General features: G+C 33.2%; 3 long non-coding RNA genes across 4 annotated transcripts in view; 2 read left to right on the top strand and 1 right to left on the bottom strand.

The window, feature by feature from the left end:
• The first annotated feature begins 68 nt into the window (after positions 1–68).
• On the top strand, positions 69–9,108 carry LOC117109600. Its single transcript, XR_004445554.1, has 4 exons — positions 69–667; positions 1,302–1,412; positions 8,062–8,171; positions 8,919–9,108. It is a non-coding gene; the product is annotated as an uncharacterized LOC117109600 (long non-coding RNA).
• A 3,692-nt stretch (positions 9,109–12,800) lies between these two features.
• LOC117110645 lies at positions 12,801–17,614 on the top strand. The gene is made up of 4 exons (XR_004445744.1): positions 12,801–12,888; positions 13,188–13,308; positions 15,780–15,889; positions 17,271–17,614. It is a non-coding gene; the product is annotated as an uncharacterized LOC117110645 (long non-coding RNA).
• Positions 17,615–18,414: 800 nt separating this feature from the next.
• The window catches only part of LOC117110633, a 21,611-nt gene continuing 15,637 nt past the window's right edge, over positions 18,415–24,388 (bottom strand). For both annotated transcript variants that reach the window (XR_004445740.1, XR_004445739.1), the window contains exons 4-5: positions 19,466–19,529; positions 18,415–19,290 (exon numbers count right to left, since the gene is read on the bottom strand). This is a non-coding gene — a long non-coding RNA (uncharacterized LOC117110633). The remainder of the gene's footprint in view (positions 19,291–19,465; positions 19,530–24,388) is intronic.

Raw genomic sequence — 24,388 nt, 5'->3', positions numbered from 1 at the left:
TAAACCACTTTTTAAAAGATACAGTATTCATTATTATACTCGCCAAATATAAACAGTTCCTCCCTCATCAATAAAAACAGAAGCGAAATAATCTATTGTTCCGCTTTAAAAAAAAAAAACACCCTCCCTCATCGATTTTTTTTTTTAAAGAGTGATAATGTAAATTGATTTTTCTATTTGCCCTTAACATGTTACTGAATATAGACGACGACTACTATAAATGACCAGTAAAACTTTGATCTTGCTATACTTACGATTTAGGCGATAAAGATTACAGTTAATTCATGTAAATATGTGCCCCGATTCGGGATTTGTTGAAAAGACCTCCGAAAATCCAACACGCCAAAGTAATCGATAATACAATGCTTGCAGGCATCCACCGCACAAAAAATCTTCTTTCACAGCATGTCAAAACTTTGACCTTTCAAATCCACGCTCTGTCGGAGAATTATCATATTATCATTTCTTTCAATGGACGCATGCTATCAAAAGAGAAAAAAAGATGGACATTTACTTGACGGAGGAAGCAACTTTTGCCCTTTAATAAGTGTTTTGGGGTTCAGTGAAAATCCAAGAGGGATATGATGGAACAGGAAGAAAGTCTACAATGTACTGGAAGATTGCTGCCAAGTTAAAGGAAATGGGGATCAAGTTCGATTTGAGAAAGGTAATAAACAAATTACAAATTTTTGTATTTTCATATTTTTGATATCTATTTACTTATTCAATTTACAGTTATTGATTCATGAGTTATTTCATGGACTATTCAAAAATGGATGGATCATGTACAATGGCAGTATTTATACAATTGATTGGAGTGTTTGTTTTGAAACTGATGACATTAACTTTACATGGGAATATTTTAAAAGTAAATTTCTCATGGCAATTTTTGATGTACCTCAACTTAAAGCTAAGGTTAAGGCTAATACCCATGGATATGCAATTCAAAACTGCAAGTTGTGGGATATTTTCCTGCCTATTCCTTTACCCATTTATTCTTTTTGGTTCATGTATAGAATACATGAATCAAAATTAATAAGATAAAGGAATCATCCTCCACAATATGTCCTAATTAAAATTATCCATAACAGACGACTTATGCAATCAGCCTGTTACAGTATCTGTTTTTATGTTTTCAAATTGCTTGCAATACAAACCAAGGTATTTGTATTAGTTATGTTCATAAATATAGCTAACTGTAAATCTCATTGTCTTTATTTTTTTTAAAACAATTATTAAACAGCAAAATAAAGAATGCCATTACAGTATAGTTTTGATTTTGTTCTTTTATTTTTTTGTAGAGTGGCATGTTGGTACAATCTGCTAGGATGTTTAGTAAGCAGTTGTGTTCAGCTTCAGGATGAGTAGTAAAATTGAGAGAGTGGATAGCAACTTAAGAATACAATGTGCTGGTAAGTGGAGAAATATTTATTTTTTTTCATCCAATTATGATGTAGGTTACAGTACTAGAGTGATAGCTTAAAAAGCCATACTGTAGTTAATAATCTCAATTTTGTTTTCATAAATGTTATTTATTATTAAATTATTGTTTAAAATATTCTTTATCCATTCTCTTTACCATATAGGGCAATAAAATAATGCAGTTAAAAACATCCACCAATCTTAAATTAAAAATTGTACTATATATGTGGTTGTTAACTTCTCGGTTTTACAATATTTCATAGGGTTTGTATTTTATTATTTATTGTCTGTATTATTTTTAAATTAAATTATGTTTCAATATTAATATAGTACTGTACAGTGGTTGTTCATTGGCCTCTGTTGTAGATTTGAAAAGTATTGTATTTAAATTTGTTTTGTATAAAATTGGGAAAAACAGGAACTCAGATGTCTACAAATTAATTAAATGCTGTACTGCATACAGTTTAAACTTGCCTAGGCCTAAGTCGCCTTTGCCAAACTTGAATGATTTCTAAGTTGATTTTATTTTAAATATTAATTTGTTGTTTTCACTTTAAAATTAACCATCTGTAAGTCAAATTTTATCCAAGTCGAACAATTCTTTAATGCCATGTTGGATTCGACTGTTTAATAATATTCATCTTGATCTATTTACTGTACTGTATGTTATTCAAAGACAAACACCCATCTGGGTTAAAAAACAAATGCGGTGGGGTCAAATCAAAATCTTATCGTGCCATTCATTTTCCAATGGCAATGGTAACTAATTTTTAATAATGCATTCTATCGAAATATATTACCATTTTATTATCCCACGAATGTCGGATGATATCAACCTTTTTTTACTCTGGGAAAAGAGCAAATGGCATAAATGGCAAGTCACGAGAAAAATTTTTGTTCAACCTGGCAACTGTCACCGGGAGACATTTTTTTCCGAAATTTACCATGGCTACTTCTGTTGTACAATATAAATAAACTATTGCACACAACTTCACATCTCTATTCTCATGGTAAAACCCATTCTCACATCTCTCAGTTCTTCATTCCTAGTTGGCTGTCATGTAATACCTGTCTCTTATACACATCTAGATGTGTATAAGAGACAGGTACTGTACAGTGGTTGTTCATTGGCCTCTGTTGTAGATTTTAAAAGTATTGTATTTAAATTTGTTTTGTATAAAATTAGGAAAACCTGGAACTCTGTTGTCTACAAATTCATTAAATGCTGTACTGCATACAGTTTAAACTTGCCTAGGCCTAAGTCGCCTTTGCCAAACTTGAATGATTTCTAAGTTGATTTTATTTTAAATATTAATTTGTTGTTTTCACTTTAAAATTAACCATCTGTAAGTCAAATTTTATCCAAGTCGAACAATTCTTTAATGCCATGTTGGATTCGACTGTTTAATAATATTCATCTTGATCTATTTACTGTACTGTATGTTATTCAAAGACAAACACCCATCTGGGTTAAAAAACAAATGCGGTGGGGTCAAATCAAAATCTTATCGTGCCATTCATTTTCCAATGGCAATGGTAACTAATTTTTAATAATGCATTCTATCGAAATATATTACCATTTTATTATCCCACGAATGTCGGATGATATCAACCTTTTTTACTCTGGGAAAAGAGCAAATGGCATAAATGGCAAGTCACGAGAAAAATTTTTGTTCAACCTGGCAACTGTCACTGGGAGACTTTTTTTCCGAAATTTACCACGGCTACTTCTGTTGTACAATATAAATAAACTATTGCAGTATTAGTAGATACTATAATGCTGCATACGAACATGACTGCATATTGTGACTCTAGTTAAAAGTATTAGTGTTCAATACGTGTAACTAACAAAGCACTCCACGACCACACCAGCTCCAACAACAGTCTCAAATGTTATAGATAGAGATCTTTCTTTAATTCCTTATGGTCTATTTAACAGTCAAAACGTCTGTAGAATATGAAATAATACTTAAAGAAAATAACAGACAGTGAAAAGTGGTATACACAAGAAGCAAAAACAAACAGTTTTAAACGAAATCAAAATTTTGAAAGAATGAAACGTTTAAAGAGTTTGGATGTACCTGAGGGAAGATTGTTCCAAAGTGTAACGTTGCTAAACATTTAACGCCGTGGCTAGAGATACGGTACCATATTTCTACTTCGTTTTGCTAAAGGTATGGTAAATGGCATTACGTCACTATCACCCAATGAAATGCCAGAATGTGAGTGACGTCATTTTTGAAGACTGGCATTGCATATCACCTGCAATGAGCGGTGGAAGGAGAACGATCGTTGTACACTGGGAAATTAGAACATCAAAAGTACAATATTGTTTGACTTTACTGTCATCCTTAAATAGGCGTATGGTTCCACTTTATAGTAAAAATAGGCCTGTATGAATTCTCTGGTTTACAGTATATTCATTTTTTTTATTGCAAGTGTTGTCATATAAATAGATTACCAAAGACTAGCAGTAGTGTGTGTATACATGTGCCTTGGCCTAAGTACTGAGGATGATGCCTTGCTTGATAAGGCTATATAATGACCTGACTTTATTATTGAGTGGTATGCCTATTTTTCTATGACAGTATTATGGTCTGCATCAAAATTATTGGAAAAATTTGACTCAATTGTAATAATCACAAAGGGGAAACTTATTCTCTCGATCTAGGCCCAAATTCTGTACCATAACAGTGACGAAGTCGAGCCCTACGAAAAGTTTTGTGCATTCAAATTGTATGAATATTTTGGAGGGATTGTAAAGCGTGGTATTATTTCGAACTTCTTGGACTAAAACTTGGGATGTAGGGATTATGAAGTTCAGACGCTAGGCTAAGTTTATGACTGATATACTGTAGGCCTATGCCACTTAGATCAATGTCACCAGAGCAGCTGCCGTGAAAAGCAGAATCCAAGCAAGGCCGAGCAGGCTTACTTAGATTTTTCGCCAAGCGAAGAATTTAAGCAAGGCCTAGAGGCATGCCAAGAGTTTGGTGGAATCAGTCCTTGTTTGATAATGGTTATACATAGGCCTAGCTAAATGAAACTCTTTACTAAATGGAACCATAAGCTTATTTATCGATAACAGTACTAAGTCAAACAATATTGTACTTTTTGATGTTCTAGTTTCCCAGAACTGTACATTGTACTCGTTTCACCGCTCATCGCGGGTGATCTGCAATGCAATGCCAGTCTTGAAAAATGACGTCACACACATTCTAGCACTTTATTGGGTGATGGTGACGTAATGCCATTTACCGTACCTTTAGCAAATTGAAGTAGAAATACGGTACCGTATCTCTAGCCACGGCGAACATTTAAAGCGGTGCAAACAAAATTCATAGTCATACTTATACCCATTTCACACTGATGCTATTTTGCAAATATTAACAACTTGTAACAAGTTGTAACCAGGTTTGGATGAGTGTGAAAGCAAAATCCTTGTAAACTTTCCGAGATTTCACAGGGGTCCCCTGAGTTATCTCGGAACAAAAACAGACCATCGCGAGGCCTGTTTTTTTTTCCCAAATCTTCCGAGTTGTTGTTGCGCATGCGTCATGTCCATATTTTGACCTTTTGACGAATGGCGGCAGCGATGGAAAACGTATCAACATTACTACCCTTTGTTAATAGGCCTAGACCTAAAATCAAAAGAAATCTCGCTAAATTTCGCATGTCTGATGTAGAAACAATCACGAGGCTTTGTAAAATACGCCGACAGCGAATCATTATGATGCTTGTCGCACTGATTGCCTCTAACAACAATGGTGAGCTACCGTCCGGCGGCCCGACTGTGCCTAGCTAGCCTAGGCCTATCTTTCTCGCCAGCTCGACTACTACAGCAAGCGAGCTGGGAGTTGAATTCGTTTTACTCTCCGAAGGCTAAGGACCATGGAATAATTATAATCTTGTTAATTCGGTACCAGGCCTATTTTAGTAGTTAATATGTAATTCGGACAACCTACAACTAGCCTAGGCCTACTAGTATTACCCTAGGCATCTAGGCCTAGTCATAATATTCTTCCGAGTTTTCCCGAGATTTCTCATGGTTTGAAAGTGCATGTGTGAAACGAACCAAAAAATCTCGGAATATCAAACTTGTTACAACTTGTTAAAAGTTGTAATATTTTCTGCTAGTGTGAAATGGGTATTAGTATATTGTTTATTTCTTACGGTGTAGTTTTCCAACGGTTTAAAATAATGAGTTATCAATGGTATAAACTGAATGATTCAAAGAATGGTGTACACATTAAGGATGTATTTAAACTGAACGAACGAACGAACTGAAATATAAAGATATAAAAGAAATCAAATCTATAGGAAATGCTGTCTATGCAATAGTATTTAAATGAACAGGATTATTAAACTAATTTTATGGTTTCTAAAGATATAAACTATTTGAGATAAATATTAAATATAAACTCACATCACTGAGTTTTCCTTGGTGTATGGTATCCAAAGGTATAATTACTGTATGTAGTTGTCTCCTACTGTATGTCTACAGCTTGCAAACAGGTATGGGTAAATGCTAGATACCCTGTGGAGTGCTGACTAAACATACCAATTCGTGATAATAATAATAATAATAATAATAATAATAATAATAATAATAATAATAATTCTGGATAATAATAATAATAATAATAATAATAATTCTGGATTTAAACCAAAACATTGAATGAATACAGTAGTTGTTCTAAGCTATTGTTAAAGTTTACAAATATTCACTGGATGCTGAAAACAAATTTCTGAGTGTTACACAAAGGCTAACTGAGTGGTGAATGTTTTTTCCCCAAATTTGTTGCCATAGATTGATTGATTGAATTGCATCATTGATGTTCTTGCTAAAGATTACAATACTAATATTTTTACTTTCGTATATATATATATTTGTATTACACGATACCGTGTATTTCGGTACTTGGAATAAGCATTATACTTATTTGTATTTGTATTGTGTTAATGAAATTTACAATTAAGTTTTCGTTTTTTGCTTATTTTTGTATATTTTCTCAGTTTGCTTTAATGATTGTTATTTTTGTTTTTTGTCATGTACTTAAAACTTTGTATAATTTGTATTTAAGTCAAAAAAGATTTTATGTGACAAGTGTCTCCATTTGTATATAAAGTTGTTATTGTCTACTTCGTGAATACTTACCTAGATAAACGGTTTATTCAGGTATCCACTCACAGACTACCAACATCACCATTGATTTGTGTAATTATTATTTCCAATACAAATAATATTTTATTTTTGGCCAGTTAGCGTTTCCGTAGAGTTGCTGCAAGCTCCTTATTTTTTTCTCATTCTGAACAGCGCCACCAACGAGCAATTTAATTTTGAGACAGAATAAGGGACTTCCAAAATATTGCGAAAAACATGCAAAAATAACGGCGTAATTCCGTATGCGGATAAATGGACGGACCAACATAAACGATTTCAACCAATCACTGTGCTCACATTTTCAAAGCCACGAATGTGTACAGAACATGTCTCACATCAACTAGTTAGGCATGGATAAAAAGTAGTTTCCCCTAATAAAACGGACCTAAAATATATTGAATAGACCCTAGGACAAGTAGGGAGTACAGTACCATATTACAACGTACAGCACAACTTTCTGATAGAATGGCCTACTAGGCCTCTAGAGTCTACTGGTAGTGGTAGTAGTAGTAGTAGCAAGAGGTCTGGTGAGCCTACATTTACGTTCTTACTTAATAAACAGTACCTCGGCCTAAATCTGTGTAGCTTAGCGGTGAGCATTGTTATCTGTAATTAATTCAAGTAGGTACGAAAAAGTTAGCTGCCTAACTTAGCTTTCGAGACTCTGCACATCTTCAATTTAAAAATTACAAAGATTAATTGATATGTAAGAGGTAAGCCAATCGTGTGACTTACAAAATCAGTCATGCATACGATATCACACATTGAATTTGATGTGTTAAATCGTACGCATCGTAAATTTGCCCAGGCCCTAATCTGAGAAAGAATTATGGGACGCCAAATAAATTAGGTATGGCGCGCAACAAAAAGTGAGTAACCCAAAATTAGGGCCTGGATCCCAGACTAGTGCACCCGCTGACACGAAAAATTGGAAATTTCAGAAGCAAAATTGAAGTTTTCCTACAATTTTTATTGCACCCACCGATGCCTTGAAATCTCCAAATGTATATTTCTTCCTAATTACATAAATTGGTGGTTCATTTCAGCCCCTTTTTTTGTCGAATAATGTGAATTAAGCACCTCTCTATGGCTGCTACGGTACTCACGGACCACGCCTGTATGCAATTCAGAACTATTTACAGATAGTGGGTTATACTCCTACCTATTCCTTTACTTTTATACATCTGAACCAAAATTAATAAGATAAAGGAATCATCCTCCACAATATGTCCTAATTATTAAAATTTTCAATAACATACTTACTATTATGCAATAAGCCGGTTACAGTATCTGTCTTTATATATTTTCAAATTACTCGCAATACAAACCAAGGTATTTGTATGAGTTATGTTCATATATATTGCTACTGAAAATCTCATTGTCTTATTTTTTATTTTTTTTTTCAATTATTAAGAAGCAGAATAAAAAATGCCATTAGAGTATAGGTTTGATTTTGTTCTGTTATTTTTTTGTAGAGCGTCATGTTGGTTCAGTCGGCCAGAATGTTAAGAAGCAGTGGTGTTCAGCTTCAGGATGAGTAGTAAAATTGAGAGAGTGGATAGCAACATAAGAATACAGTGTGCTGGTAAGTGAAGAAATATTATGATTTTTTTCATCCAATGTGAGGCATGTTGTGGCGAAATGGTTAAGTTGTCGCACAGACCAGTATTGAGTAAATGAGCTATAAAATATGGGAGCTGAAAAACTTCCTAAAAATTCAAATTTCTTTTTTAATTATAGATCAACAGTTCTTTTTGGCTTATTAATCATGTCCCACAGTATTAGTTCTGGAAGTGGTCAACAAATAGTTTATTTAACGTTATTTTTATAGCTAATTAATGTATGCACTTGAATAACTTTTGAAGTTCATAACTTAGGCTCGAAATGTCCAATTTCAATGAATGACCCCTAATTTTAAAGATCACATACTCCAAAAATATCTGAAAATTCCAATAACTTAAATTTCAATTTTAGCCACAACATGCCTCACATGCATATTATTGCAATAGAAAACTAGAAATAAGAATATGTATATTAAAAAAAATCATGAAAAAAAAAATTAAATTACATAACTTCAATCTGATAGCATGGAAGTAGCCAATGCTGTACGAGAAGGCTGAATGGATTAAATTGGGATGTGTTATAGTCAAGTTTTATACTACTGGTGAATGGTGTTGAATATAATATAAATACAAACCCTATGAAGTAATGTAATTTAAGAATTAATTTAAATTTATATTACACATTTACATTTAAACCAATTTAATTAATTTAAGTCTTAATATTTGTTGGTTGAAATTTCAATATAATAATATCATTTTTTTTATTACAGGCTCTTTGCTAGTTGACTCATTTGCATAATTCATCAGACCATGGTCTCATCACAATGATGATAATGAATATTCAATGTCAGAGACTTGAAATTGCAAAAATCAGGAAACTGCTGAAATGACACCACAGCAAAAGCAACTTGTAGAAAGCATATATATGGGTTTCACCACAGTAATTTTTGCACATTGTAACCTCCTACTGCATGGATAGGATATGTCCTTAATCAGACAAACTTTTTAAAGTAAGTCCATAATCCAGAAGTTTGCTGATTTTATGAGTTTACAAATTTTTTTTTGGTCATTGTCAAAATGTTTTTGTTACCTTGCCTTGCCCATTGTTTTCCAGGGTAAGCAAGTGAGCTAGGGTTTGCTTGAATGTTTTATCCTTTTGAATAAAGTGGTTGAAATGAAAAGTAGTGCCACCAACGAATGTTGCTAAGTACACTACAAAATTTAGATTGTACAGTCAACTCTCCCGATACCGACCACCCTTCGGACCGTCCACTTTGACCGGTTTTCCGGACGGACCGGTTTAGAGAACGTCATGTTTACCTACCTTGGTTCCCCGACCTTAGTCGATAATAAGCCTCGGCCTAGCAAGGTACAGCAGATAGGTACACCACACTGCATCATGTACTGTGTAGGCCTACTGACCTGAGAACGTCATTTAAAATTCATGTTTTACTTTATTTTTACATTATTTATGTTGTACATACCTATTTTTTTGTGTCAAAGTCCATTAATAAAAATTTACACAAATCAACTTAATGTGTATCGTAAATTTAAAATAAGTGTTAGTGTTATTTTTCGTTCGATCGCCATAATCTGCTTCGCTTCAACGTGGTTGCCCGCTTGATTGGTTTTCGATGCCGCTGGCATAACCTTGGTGGGTCACTGAATGCTAAAAATAAGTGCTAACTTATGCAGCCCCCCTAAACTGCGTCAGCCAATAGAAAACAGCAGAGGTATGTGCAATTGTTTTTATGAAATCGATAGCCTTATGTTGGGACCGCTTGGTTTGCCTTAGCGTGAGAATGAATGCAAAATGTGAGAAAAGGATATGTTCCTTAATAAAGAAAACACACTCATGAACCTTTTTTTTATCAGTTTATTAAACAAATGAAATCTAGGCTTATTGCAATTAATTAATGCGCTATCTGCGTGTCACACGATCAACACTAACGATTGTACATGTGATGTTGTTCTGTGATTGATAGTTGTTATTTGGAGTCAGTCGATGTGTCTCCGATTTCGTCAATAAATCATCGTTTTAAACTGGCCGTCTCAGTTTTCAGAAGGTAATTTTATTGTTCGGGTCTTAAGAATTTTGCCGGAATTCGGAATTGGGAGATCCGGTTTTCAGAATGTATTTTAATACAGTAAGAATAGGAATGATTTTGGGACTTTAAAAAACGACCGGTTTTGCGTGAAATCCGGTTTTCTGGGTGGTCGGTATTGGGAGAGTTGACTGTACCTCATCATTTCGAGATCAACTTTTTTGTATACTTAATTGCTCATTATGGCCTACATGTTATTGTACTCTATTTCAAAAGGAAAAATGTTTGTCAAAGCTGAATTTAGAGAAACAATTGCCCTTCAAGCTTGGTGAATCTTCAACCTTTTAATACAAAACTCTTTCGCATGTAACTGTTGTCTATAATTTTTTAGAGTTAATTTGTAAAGCTACCCTAAGAAATAATTATATTGTTATTACGTTCAACATACTTTTGTTAGGACTGAAGACCTATAATCATTAATTAACTTTTTTTTCGTCTCTAGACGTGTTGAAGACTATGCATACAGCGCGCGTTTTGTGCGCTCTAATAACCCTCTATGCCGGCGTTCCACGAACCCGTAAAGGGGGCCTAGGAAGTATTTACTATACTTTGTTACATAAGCTGTTATATAAAATTAGTAGGACCATATACAAATTAATATTTAAATTAAAAAATGAAACAATTCAAAACCAAATTCTTTTAACATAATACATTTATTTCATAACATGGCCTTAATTATGCAAAACAAAGAATACAAATTAAATCTTTAATTTATATTATTAAATAATGTAATATTCTTTTAATATTTTTTATGCAAATGATGTGATCAAATGTAGGCCTATTGTTTTTTAAACATCATAGTTATTTAGTAAAAATTAATAACCACAATACAATAAATCTTTTACACAATAAATTATCTAGGTTGTACTCTAAATTATTATTATTATTATTATTATTATTATTATTATTATTATTATTAATAATATCAGGCCTACTATTATTATTATCATTATTATTAAGTTATGTCAAACATTTAATCGAAACCATTAATTTACTGCAATAATTCATTATCCATCCTTAATCTGTACTGTTAAACTGTTATTATATATTAAATTATTATAAACTTATATTGAAAAATTAATTGCATTTTTTTTCATTTTTATAAACCACAATCTGCATTACAATTCAATGTGACTAATTAAATATTTAGTATCATTTTCTATGCCATCAGATAACACCAACATTATTTGTTTATTTAACTGACACTCAATACTTATTAGTAGAAATGTTATTCAGAAATAAAGGCTACATATTGAAATAACATGAATATTAAAACAAATATTAGTGTTCATTATATTATAAACAATATAAAAAGACGAAATTGTAAATAGCCTTTATAATTTATTTTTCTTATTTTAATCTGAACATATTTATATATCAAAGATCCATATTAGATCATTATTAAGTTATATATATATTACTCTAGAAATCAAACAATATTTTTATATTAAAAGTGGCATTGCTTATAAACTAACTGTAAATGTGCACTCACTATACTTTATTATAAATGCAGACTTGTGAACACTCATTAGTTTTTCCTGCTATTTAAACATTGGCAAATTGAATAATCAAAAAGTGTTATTAAATTAAATGTAAACTCCTTATTTTTTTGCTTTTAAATGTTCAAATATGAACAGAAAATTTAAAATGGGCACGGCTATTAATATGTCCTACTGCCCTCTTTTGTCTTAAGACAAAATATAGTGTTAATAATATTATGTCAACTCAATGGAATCTGACAGTATTACACTGGTTAGTAACATTACATGGTTAGTAACGTTACATGGTTAGTAACGTTACGAATTTCAACTGCTTTTATAAGCCCTGTTACCAAATAAGAATCAGAACTATTTTTGTTTTTTGCTTCAGTGTATACAGAAGAGCAAAATTTAAAATAAGAAAATTCCTAGTAATTGCTTTCTCCTTATACAAAAATAATCTTGTGTTTTTGGTTAGTAACAAATGTGTGAAAGGGTGTAACCCAATAAATAAATATGATAAAATTGCATGGATAAAGCAATCCTTAATCCATACTTGGGCTAGTTAAAAATTGTCATGATTTAAATTGAAAATTTTCAATTAAAACACTATTGACATAAATATGAGATTTTACCACACATACTGTAAATGCATCCGGATTATTGTGTTTTCCATAAGTGCTGATATGTTTTTAGTCATATAAAACCAAAATAATTGAGAAAAAAAATAAATTTTAATTTTTAGGTAATGTCCACCTAATTATGGAATTGCCCTTATCATGAATTTGTTGAAGAAGATGGTTAACTAAATTTATAAGTGACAATTTTGTGCTATATTTCTCCCAGTACCCGTATATGAAATATATTAAATTTTTCAAAAAAAGTAGTCAGTCTATTATTTACAATTTTCTCTAGACTTTTGCTAAGTATTGGTAAAATTGAAATTGGGCTATAGTTTCCAGGGTTGTCTTTAGAACCTTCTTTGTATAAAGGAATAACTCTGGCTATTTTAAGTGAGTCAGGGAATTTTCCCTACAGTAAATAAATATGACTTTGAATATAACTTTTTTATATTATAGAGCGCAGTGGTTTTCTGTTTCATGATGAGTACATAAAAATTGAGGAAGTGGATAACAACACAAGATTACAAGATGTTGGTAAGTGTAACAATATTTCATTTTTTTCATTATGAAAAAATTCCCACTGAATATAATAATCGAGTCGTACTTGATTTTTGCTTCCAACAAAGTATCCATTCGTTGAAATCTTATGAAGATAAGACTATCTAAATAGATACGTTTTAGTAATGGAGGGTCCAGTCCAGACCTCCAACTTTAAATTGATAAAGAAAGGGTAGGCCTAGTTTTAAAATAAGCTTATAATGAATGTCTGTAAAGTGAAAAATAATGCCACTTCAGTGAATTTGTTATACTTACAATCGTTTTATGTTTTATAGAATGGCATGTTAGTAAGCAAGCAGATTGAGATAGTGACATGTTTAACAGCAGTAGTGTTGAGCTTAAAGAAAAATGCTTAGAAAATTGAGAAAGCAGAGAGCAACACAAGAACTGATTCTGGTAAGTGGCAATATATTTTATGTTGTGATATAGGCCAAGTATTAAGTGTTATTTTATTTATTTTTTTTTTATGAAGTTTGTATTGTACAATTTTATAATGCTGCATTTTCATTGATGTACATCCATCCACCAGTTCATTAATTTAATTTAAGTTTTCATGCTATTTTTCTCCATTCGTTGATTATCACCATAAGATATCACTCAGTATAATCAAACATTTTGAATATGCAGTGTTTGAATGTGTAAAGGACAACAGAAAAGTTCACAGTGAACTCTATTCTAGGTCTCTGGGGCCTCTTAAGGGGTTTTAATAGGTTTCTGAAAAATGCATAATAAATTTTTTATGACTGTAACTTTCAGCAAAAGTTGGGTTTGATTGTTGGGTAAAATGTTTTGGGCTTCTGAAAAATAGCAAAATTGTTTGATTTTTTTTACCTAGGTCAAAGGTCATGTGCCCCAAATTTGCAATTTAAGGGCCAAAAAGGGTACTTTTTTTCCTATAAACCCCATGTAAACGACACTAAAAAAATTCCTATGCTCATAAATGTTATGCATTATGTGGAATATGTTGTTTTCTACAGAAATAAAATGTGTTTGGTTAAAAAAAATTATGCTTTCGTATTTATGCCCAAGGTCACAAAGGTTATTGAGGTCATAATTTGGGGAACAGCCTCTATCACATGCCCCCTCCCCCGATAGAGGGCAAGTAAGCCTAGCTAGGCCTACATATATGCTTATTTCTAACTAGGGCTAACTAGGGTCGACTACTGGACCTAGGATATATTTTACTAAAACTGGTACACTTGATGAAATAATAACATAATATAATAATAAAAGAGAAGATGGGGGTAGGGGTATTGAAATATGAGATATGGGGTCCAGGTACATGACCAAACCCAAAATGAACGTTTGCAGACCTAGGCCTAGCATTACTGGTTGCGCTGCTAAAGTTTCTAGTTAAAATCTTTCCTTAGATTCATATTATTTATATTATTAATTAATTAATTAATTAATTATTATGTAAACAATCATGCTATCCTCGTCTATCCAAGTACATCAATTACTGACAGAAACAATTGCTGATTTTTGCTCTATACAATCAGTAAGCCTTGTCTAGTTACTATGACATTAGGGAAATCCCCTAAAAGAGTCAGCAACAGAGGGCAGCATTATTAAAACAATAGGATATATAGGTCCGTACATCTTGGGACAGTAAATTACTCCGTATGGGATACGGACCACAACCTCAAAGGGTTAAGTTTTATCGACTAGTGTTGGTGTTGAATTTATATAAAGTTATTAAATGTCAATTTTTTTAAATAAATGAAAACATGTGTGTTTAGCAATTATTATTTATTTCTTAAAAAATGGCAATTTAAGTGCAACGTTATTTGGATAGGCAAAATATTATTTCTGGACCGATGACCTTGTGGCATCAGACTATAGGGATATGGGCCTGTCCGGGGAGGGGGAAATTCCCTGTGTGCTCCCTGTCTTTCGCCACCACTGTAACTCGCCAATAACATTTTTGACTAGTAAAAACCTATTTGAAAAGTCACTTGTCCAATTGGCTATAGTGTGAAAAAACATTAATCTTGCATCCTGAACGTGTAGCAGATATTACAGAAAATGTAAACTATCTTTTATGGATTCAAACTAATCACAAGTTGCTTTTATGTGTATTAAACTACACATTCAAATCACTATGTTTTAGAAAACCATTTTGTTCTATTTTTGGGGTCTATCCATACGGTATGCCTTATGGTCATACGAAGACGAAATTAAAACAAAAAAACGAAAAACAATATTGCATTTCAAGTACACTACGGAATTTAGATTGTACCTCATTATTTCTATAGGGAAAATTTCCCACCGATAAATAAACATAAACAGTACCGGGTAAAGACAACTTGATTTCTTGCTTTGAACAAGGTATCCATTCATAGAAGTTATATGAAGATAAGCCTATCTGAGAGTGACTCTAAGGTCGTCGAGACCAGGACATATCTCCAACTTTAAATTGAACAAAGATTATATAACAAGTATACAGAGACTAGCCCATAAACATAAACAATGATATTTAAAAACTTAATAAATGTATGTGTATTAGTAATCAGTTGTAATTATGGATAAAATAACGTAGAATACAAATAAAAGGAAGAATAGAAAAGAAACTTGGGGCAGCTGTAATGTATACTAAAAATATACAATAATAATCTGTATGTCATTATTGCATTACGTTTTTTAAAAATTTGAAGGCACTAATTGTCAGGTCACAGCAGCCTACACATTTTATAATTTGAAATCAAAAGCTCAGCATAATTCTCATTTTTTTATCTCCCCTCCCTCCCTCCCTCCCTCCCATCCCCCGGGCTGAATCTTTCCCTGTAATATGTTGTGTCGTTTGTAAATTTGTAGTTTTCTATTTTTTTAAATTTGGTAATAACTATAGTTAATCTTGTTTATTATAGAGTGGCATGTTGGTAAGCAGGCAGATTGACACGAGTGATGTGTTAAAAAGCAGTGTTTTCACTTCATAAATTGGAAAAATGGATAACAACTGAAGAAATACTAGATTCTGGTAAGTGGAAAGATATTTCATGTTTTCATGCAGTACTTGGTAAAAACTTCGAACTAGGTAGCCATTTGTATCTTCATAAGACTATCAAGTAAAGACAAAACTCAAACTTCAAATTGACAAAGAAACTTGTTAAAACATAAGAAATGGTAGGCCTAATTTCAAAATAAGCTTATAATGCTTATTATATTTTGCAAAAACCAATGGTTTTGTAGCAAATTGTTTAAAATTTAATCTTGTTTATTTCAAGGAGCAGCATGTTGATAAGCAGTGGTTGAAAGCTTAATAGAAAAAAAAAATAAATTAAAACTAAATTATACAATGTTCCATTGTCCTTGAAAGAACATGTAATTATATTTGATAGACCATCCCACCCATCATTAACCAGTTTCAATCCTATCATTGTCCATCCATGAAAAATCACCATAAGTGAAATACACACAATCAATACATAACTCTCAGTATCATCAAACATTTACAATGTTTAATGATACTGAGAGTTATGTACCAATTTTGTGTATTTCACTTATAGCAAAGATACTAGAAATACAAGATAGAGTTCTCGCATTGTAAAAATGAGGCGGAAGTCGTGCCCAACGTAGGCGGCGCCCTTCTTTTTAACCATGCAAGTTTCCTATACTTCGTGCCCAATGTACAGGGCGCCCTTCTGTTGCTAAGTATATCCAGACGCAAAAGGCGCCCTTCCTTTTCCACTAATGGACAAAAACATTTTCACTAAGAGTGCGTCTGGCCATGCGATTCTGCGCTGTATTGTTATTTTTATTCTTTACTGATTCATAATTATGCTTTAATTGTTTTGTGTATTATTTGGATAATAGCAACGATTTCTACCGCCACCAAGGAGGTTATGTATTCACCGATGTCACTATCTGGGTGTCTATTCCAGTTTGTTTTTATATCTAGTATCTCTGTTGAGAATTGATAATAAAATACGCGACGACTTGGTAACAACAGTTGGGCACAAGTTTTTTTAGATCCAACTATAGGGGGCATCCCATTTTTCGTATTCCCACCATGCATTTCGGTGGAACACGGTGGAACACTTTTTTTGTGTGGAGAACTCTATCTTGTATTTCTAGTATCTTTGCTTATAGTGATTTTGCCATGTGTAAAACATCTACAGGAAAGTCTATGGTAAACTCTCCAAGAAAGGTGGACACATGGACAAGCGTTGCCTTGGGTTGTATTATAGTCAAGATTTATACAACGGATGTTAGTGTTGAAATAATATAAAGTTATTGTATGTAGAATATCTTTTAATAATAAAGTATTTTATTTTGCAATTAATTAAGAAGTAATTAAATTAATGAAAGTCCTAATATTTGTTGGTTAAATTCGATATCATTTCTTTTTTTATTTTCAGTTGATTTATTTGCATATTCAACAGACCAACTATCCTCATTACCAGGCAGAGAAATGATGAATATTCATTGAATTCAGCTAGAACTGCAAAAACCAGCAAAACTGCAGAACTAACACCAAGTCAAAAACAACTTCTGAGAGGCATATATATCTTTCAGCGGGGCCAAGGGCGGTGGGTGGCGCGTAGGTTCCACGTGTGGCGATCGCCTATTATAGGCGATTGCTTCCGCTTGGATAATCCCGACTGTCTTTTTGCGCGAGACGCTGACGAAATTTTCCAAAAAAGTTTCGTTAAGATTTATTGGTGTTTGAAATACAGTACACTACAAATTGTAGTACAACGAATATAGTGTTCCATTTTGTTTTATTCAACATTGTCCCAACTAACAATGGTTTAGTCCAGAATAGGACTGAACCATTTACATTTACACTACGCAAGTCCAGAATTTTAACTAAGTCCAGAATAGGACTACACCATTTACATTTACACTACGCAAGTCCAGAATTTTAACTGAGTCCAGAATAGGACTATTTACACTAAAGTCCAGAATAGGACTGAACCATTTACATTTACACTACGCAAGTCCAGAATTTTAACTAAGTCCAGAATAGGACCTAACCATTTACATTTACACTAAAGTCCAAAATTTTAACTAAGTCCAGAACAGAACTAAACCTTTTACATTTACACTAAAGTCCAGAATTTTAACTAAGTCCAGAACAGGACTGAACCATTTACATTTACACTGCGCAAGTCCAGAATTTTAACTAAGTCCAGAATAGGACTGAACCATTTACATTTACACTAAAGTCCAGAAGGACTGAACCATTTACATTTACACTAAAGTCCAGAATTTTAACTAAGTCCAGAATAGAACTAAACCATTTACATTTACACTACGCAAGTCCAGAATTTTAACTAAGTCCAGAATAGGACTGAACCATTTACTTTACACTAAAATCCAGAATAGGACTGAACCATAAACATTTACACTAAAGTCCGGAATTTTAAATAAGTCCAGCATAGGACTATTTACACTAAAGTCCAGAATAGGACTAAACCATTTACATTTACACTACGCAAGTTCAGAATTTACACTAAAGTCCAGAATAGGACTAAACCATTTATATTTACACTACGCAAGTCCAGAATTTTAACTAAGTCCGGAATAGGACTAAACCATTTATATTTACACTACGCAAGTCCAGAATTTGACCAATAATTTACACCAAGTCCAAGAAGTCCATAATTTCACACTAAGTTCAAGATAGGACAACTAATTTACAATATTCCAGAATTTTAACCAGTCCAGAATTGGACCAATAATTTACACTATGTCCAGAATAGGACCAACAATTTACACTATTTACAATTTCAGTACAAAATTTTAACTAAGTCCAAAATAGGACCATTCTCATTCTCATTTCTGGTTTTATTAATCAACTCATTGTCCAGAATCCTCAGCATTTTAAGTAATTCAAGAATTGGGCCAACATTTTAATCGGATTAATACTAAGTTACTAATTATTGTACAGTATATCACAAACCTGACTTCTTTTCATAACCACCAATTTTATGAATGTACAATAAATCTCTTTGCAGTGTCCCATAATCCATCTGCTTCATTTCCATACATCACAGTTTGCAAAGCTTCAGGTAACAACAGCGTATGTAGCAGGATTCAAATCAATCAGTGTCTATTCCACACAATTCTATATCAAAATTTGACTTTCCACAGTTCACTTGCATTATCTCAAAATCTGACTTCACTAGCTTCAAGCACCGTACAGCTATTGTCAGTACTGTATACAAATTCAAACAAATCAGTCTGGCTTTCCCACAATTCATTGCTCAACCTTCTGTATAACAGCCTTGGTTTGCCACAGTTCATCTGCTTCATTTGTACTTAGCAAGCTTCCAACAAATCGGTCTACCCATCATTCATCTGCTTTACGCTAACAAGCTCCTACTGAATTCTAGTCTTGATAACCCACAATAAATCTGCTCAGCAAGTGTTTTCCTAGAAAATATATATACATAACAAAAACTATATAAATATAAAAGTACAATATCATAATTTTGTGAACTTTGTTTTTTTAAAATAGGTACTGATATTGAACTAATAATTATCACTTTTCAGTAATCATTAACACTGCAACAGGGGGAGTTTATGAATTTGAAAATTATTTCCTTACCTGTTGCAGGGTAGGTGGTGGTGGTTTATTTGTGGCTTGAAGATCACTCAACTTTTTTCATATTCTGAAATATTGAACATTTAAAAATAAATAATAATTGTACAAATTACAATTTAAAAAAAAATTTAAATATTCATGTAAAATCGTAATTATGAAAATAATTATGATAAGTCAGTGATGGAACCAGGCAATGGCGAAACTAAATGACAATAAAATAAATAACAAATAAACAAATAACAAATAAATAAAATCTTTCTCATTAATATTAACATATAGTAGTTATTTTACACATGGTGGTAAATTATATATAGTTATACAATGGACCATTGTTTAGAACATAGCTGCAACAATGACAGAAAGAAAAATTCATTATATAATTTAAATAATACATAATCAGATATCAATAGATTTAAAGTACTCTATGCTTTTAAAAGAGGGCTTTTCCCCATTAGAGCATTCAGTGGATTTGCGAACACTTCGGGACCCCTGATTGTAAGAATACTCATTGGTCCAGAATCGGACTAATAATGATAATAGTGTAGTTTTATATAGCGCACAAATCCATCTAATGTAAGATGCTCAGGGCGCTTGAAATGTGGACTAGGAACTCGATCAATGACTAACACTTATATCACTAACCATCTATTTTAAGAATGCACAATATGTCCCACAATCCACTCTATTTTATTTTTAAACCAGACCTCTGAAAGGTCCAAGATTCCTATGCTGGCATTCGTATTGCAGTACTGTATTTGCGGTGATTTAAACATGAGACCTGAGACCTCAAGTGTTAATCCGTCAGTTTTATTTTTATTGTTAAGTTAATAAGCGCATCAAGGCTTTAGCATAATGCGCAATTTAGGTCAAAATTATTATTATTGTTATTATTATCATTATCATTATTATTATTATTAATCTTGGCATCTGGTTTTTTTTTTCTGCTTGGACATAATTACTGATTACTGTATCTAAAACTTTTATCCTGTACGTGTTCCTCAAAGCAATAAAAAATATAATAAGATAAGAAAAAATATAGCAAACGAGCTTTCACCCTGGCCAGGAATCGGCGCCCTAGTCATTCCTCCCCGACTATCCCTATCCATTCCATGCAAGGTTATGCACCAAGCAAGACCATTAACTATAGGGTTCACTAACTCGGTCCCAATTTGAAACAACTGAACGGAGGGAGGAAACACCGCGACCCCTAAGCCATAAATGCGGAGAACCTAGCATACCAAGTACCTGTCAGTCGAATCTTGAGACTACCTAACTCCGAAACTTGCCGGAAGCTCCCCCCCCCCGCGAATACTCGCTAGTAGTGCACACAAACGACGTACACCTCGAAAATATGGCCAAGCGCTCAGAATGTAAACTAGATCGGAATCCGTTCGAGAAAAGAGGCAGGTAACCTAATTAAAAAAACATTCAAATATATACAGCTGTGGGTCAACATTACGCATGGTCATGGTGTCAAATTAATTCAAGCTCATTTTTTAAAGTAGGAAAACCTTAAATATTGAAAATAATTGTTATTAAGTTTTTATTAAATTTTCAAAATAATTGTCCGTTTTATTTGAAAAAATCAATAAAATTAATAAAAATAAAAGATAAAAGATTATAAAAATATTCAAATTAGATATATGCAAATATATTTTATTAATCATTCACAATTAGTAGAGGGCGGTTTTACATTCTATCTAAAGAGAGAAATAAAAAGGATAAATAAAAAGTATAAAAAATATATTTAAAAAAAATAAAAAAATAAAAAATATATTAATAAAAATAAAATAAAAGGTATAAAAGGTGGTGGTATTCCAGCAAAACGTTTTCTCGAACCATCACGCTTAGGTACAGTCGTAGACTAGGACTAGGCCTAATAATAGGACCTACCTGTAGGCCTAAATGTAAACGTTTTTGTGTTGGTGTAGTACCTAGGCCTACCTGAAATTTAAGATGTTTCCTTCGTACAAATAAGTACAGTTATAGCCATACCTCCCTGACATTCACTATGCTTAGCAATTAGGGTAGGACTACCACAGTCCTTGCCAGCAGGTTGGTCCTGGTCACCACAGGCCTAGGCACTTTACGCCGACGACGGCAATTTGGCCCGGGGTCATCGCGCTCAAGTGTTTACTGTGAGCCACCGCCGTAAAGTGGATTAATATAGACAAAGAGTATAAATAGAACAAGAGAGCAAAGCCCCGTTTATAAAAACGTCACGCCTGTGTAGGACGCCACGGTTGTATGTTCTTTTTATAACCCAGTGCAGCGCTGCGCAGCGCGGTAGAAGTACGCCCGCTATATATTGTTTTTCTTTAGTTATTTCAGAGATTTGTGTGATTAAAAATATATAGTCATATTAAGCAATGTATAATGTATTAAAATGCATTGTGATACTGTTAAATATTAGCGAACATTTGTTGTTTTTCTTTAGTTACTTTATTTCAGAGATTTGTATGATTAAAAATAACATTTAAAAAAACATTTTTCTAAGCGCTTTGGCTAAAGGCACTATATAACTTTCTATATTATTGCTGCGAAGCAGCCAATTCATATTCTTGACAGCAATTTGACCTCTGAAAGGTCATTGTCAAAAATCAATCGCCTGAGACAACTGAAAAGCGGAGTTTCCTTCTTTCATTCTGCCGCGTAAAATCAATTACTTTAGGCGACGTTTGTAGACTAACCTACTCGTACCAACGTCCGCATGTCGCAACGCTGGATTACAATATTCAGCGTTTTTCTATATTTCTAGGTTTCCTATTTCTACGTTTAATCGGCTCATGTCTCAGCCACAATATTTTGAGGACAATATTATATACGAACCCAGTTAAACTTATTTACTAGCCTATTTCAACATGCTAATTATTACATTTAGGCAACGCTTGTTGTAGACTGGCATAGTTTTTGCGGAAATAAATACCATTTTATACACATGCGCAGATCGATTCGCCAGCAGCGAGTCATCGCCAGCAGCAGCGAGCCATCGCCAGCAGAGAGATGTCACTGCAGCAAAACACTATTGTACCAACGCTGCTCTAATAATATATAGACAATGGGTCATGCTCATATTATTTGTTATATTTTTATTATTCATTATTTTCACTTGACTCGCATAAATAATTTTGTTCGAAGAACATTTTATGCAGTTGTACTTCGCAGCACTTCACTTGCAATTTGCAATTTCTAGTTATTATTATTAGATTTAACTCTCAAAAATTTTGAGAAAACATGGAAAAATTGTTTTTTCCATGTTTTTAAGAACTTTGTTTTAAAAATACCAGTAGGTACAGTACTTTACTGATGGTACAGTAGAATCCCTCCTTGGGGGCACCCCTATTAAGGGGACACCCCTATTAAGGGGACAATTTTAATAGCCAGAAAATCAAGGAAAGTATGTCTATAAACACTACGGCCAACCAAAATTCAGGGGACACCTCTATTTAAGGGGACACATAACAAATACGCTTCTTTTTCCCTGTTAACTGGGTTCTCATGTTTTAAGTGTTGCTGCTTTTCAGGTGTAGGCAACCCCACAAGGTACCCCTATACTCTTGGGTGGAGAAAACCCATGCAGTGATGATTTGATGCAATTGGGAGGGCATAACATGTACAGTACCTTACAGGTGTGCATGGTCTACAGTACCTACGGGTCCAACAAGACAGGTAATTACAGGAGAAGCAATGCAGATGAAGTGCCTTGCTCAAGGACACAAGCGAAATGTACAGTACAGCGAGGGACTGAAACCCCGACCTCACGGTTGCTGAACCAGCCGCTTCTACAACATAAACTATTGTTGTTTTAATTAAATTTGTGCTGATTTCATGTTATAATTGTATTTACATTGTAAATTCTTGCTATAAATTAGTTATAATTATATATAAATAAAATTATACAGAATTTATGTCATCATATAAAAACATGCCAAAAACCCCTATTAGGGAACAATTTCTCATTTTTGGTTAGTGGTACCCCTATTCTGGAGACACCCCTATTAAGGGGACACTTTTTTTGGTTAAGTGTCTCCTTAATAGGGGTTTTACTGTACCAGCATGTTTAGGTGAATCCTCATTATAACAATATTTTATTATATGCCCACAATGAATATTCTGAAATTCATTAATTATTTTTCTGTTGCCGTTTACTACAACATAATTGTGTAAATCCGAGCTTTCAACTGTTTAAAAACAATTTATTGAAATAAACTTAAAACAGAAAATTATTGTAAGATGACCTAAAAATAACATTATCCAAATGAATATCAGTGGCATATCCAGGGGATGTTCAGGGTGCTTGAGTACCTCCCCCACCCCCACCTTTCAGAGGTTAAAAAAAATGAAAAGTGGCTCTTTTTAAATGTTCAAAAATAACTGACATAAATGTTAAGTAATAAAGTCCCCAATTCTTAATATTTTCTCTCACCTCAGCCTCATGCATGGTGGGACTCAGGTAATAGTAATTTTCCTAGATTTTTTATATTAAAATGCCACTTTCTGACATCTAAAATTCTTACAATTGTTTTACCTCAGTCTCAACATGGTATGCTGAGGTGGATGGTAGTTTTCATAAATTTTATCCAAATGCCATTTACTGGCATCTTTAAAGCCTCAAATTCTTAAAATTTTCCAACCATGTGGGATTTGGGGCTCAGGTGGATGGTAAATTTTGGAATTATAATTTAAGTGCCTTTTTCGGGCACCCGTTTAATTAATTCGTTTTTTGTTTTACTCATCTTGTCAAAAATAAAAAGAATTAAAAGGAAAATTAAGTTGCAATTCGGGAATCCACAGGGACAAACTACTGAAAATGTTCTCTCATGTCACCGCCAACCAAGGTGCCGCTGACGTGGTTTGGACTTTTATTTTATCACACTCCCCCCCCCCCCCCCCCCCCCCCCCCCCACCCCCCCCCAACCCCCTTCC

Source organism: Anneissia japonica, unplaced genomic scaffold (assembly GCF_011630105.1).
Source record: "Anneissia japonica isolate Jap-2015-1 unplaced genomic scaffold, ASM1163010v1 scaffold1511_len2985839_cov193, whole genome shotgun sequence".
Classification (NCBI taxonomy): Eukaryota; Metazoa; Echinodermata; class Crinoidea; order Comatulida; family Comatulidae; genus Anneissia; species Anneissia japonica.
The sequence above is the reverse complement of the archived record's forward strand: the minus strand, read 5'-3'. Positions and strand labels throughout refer to the sequence as shown.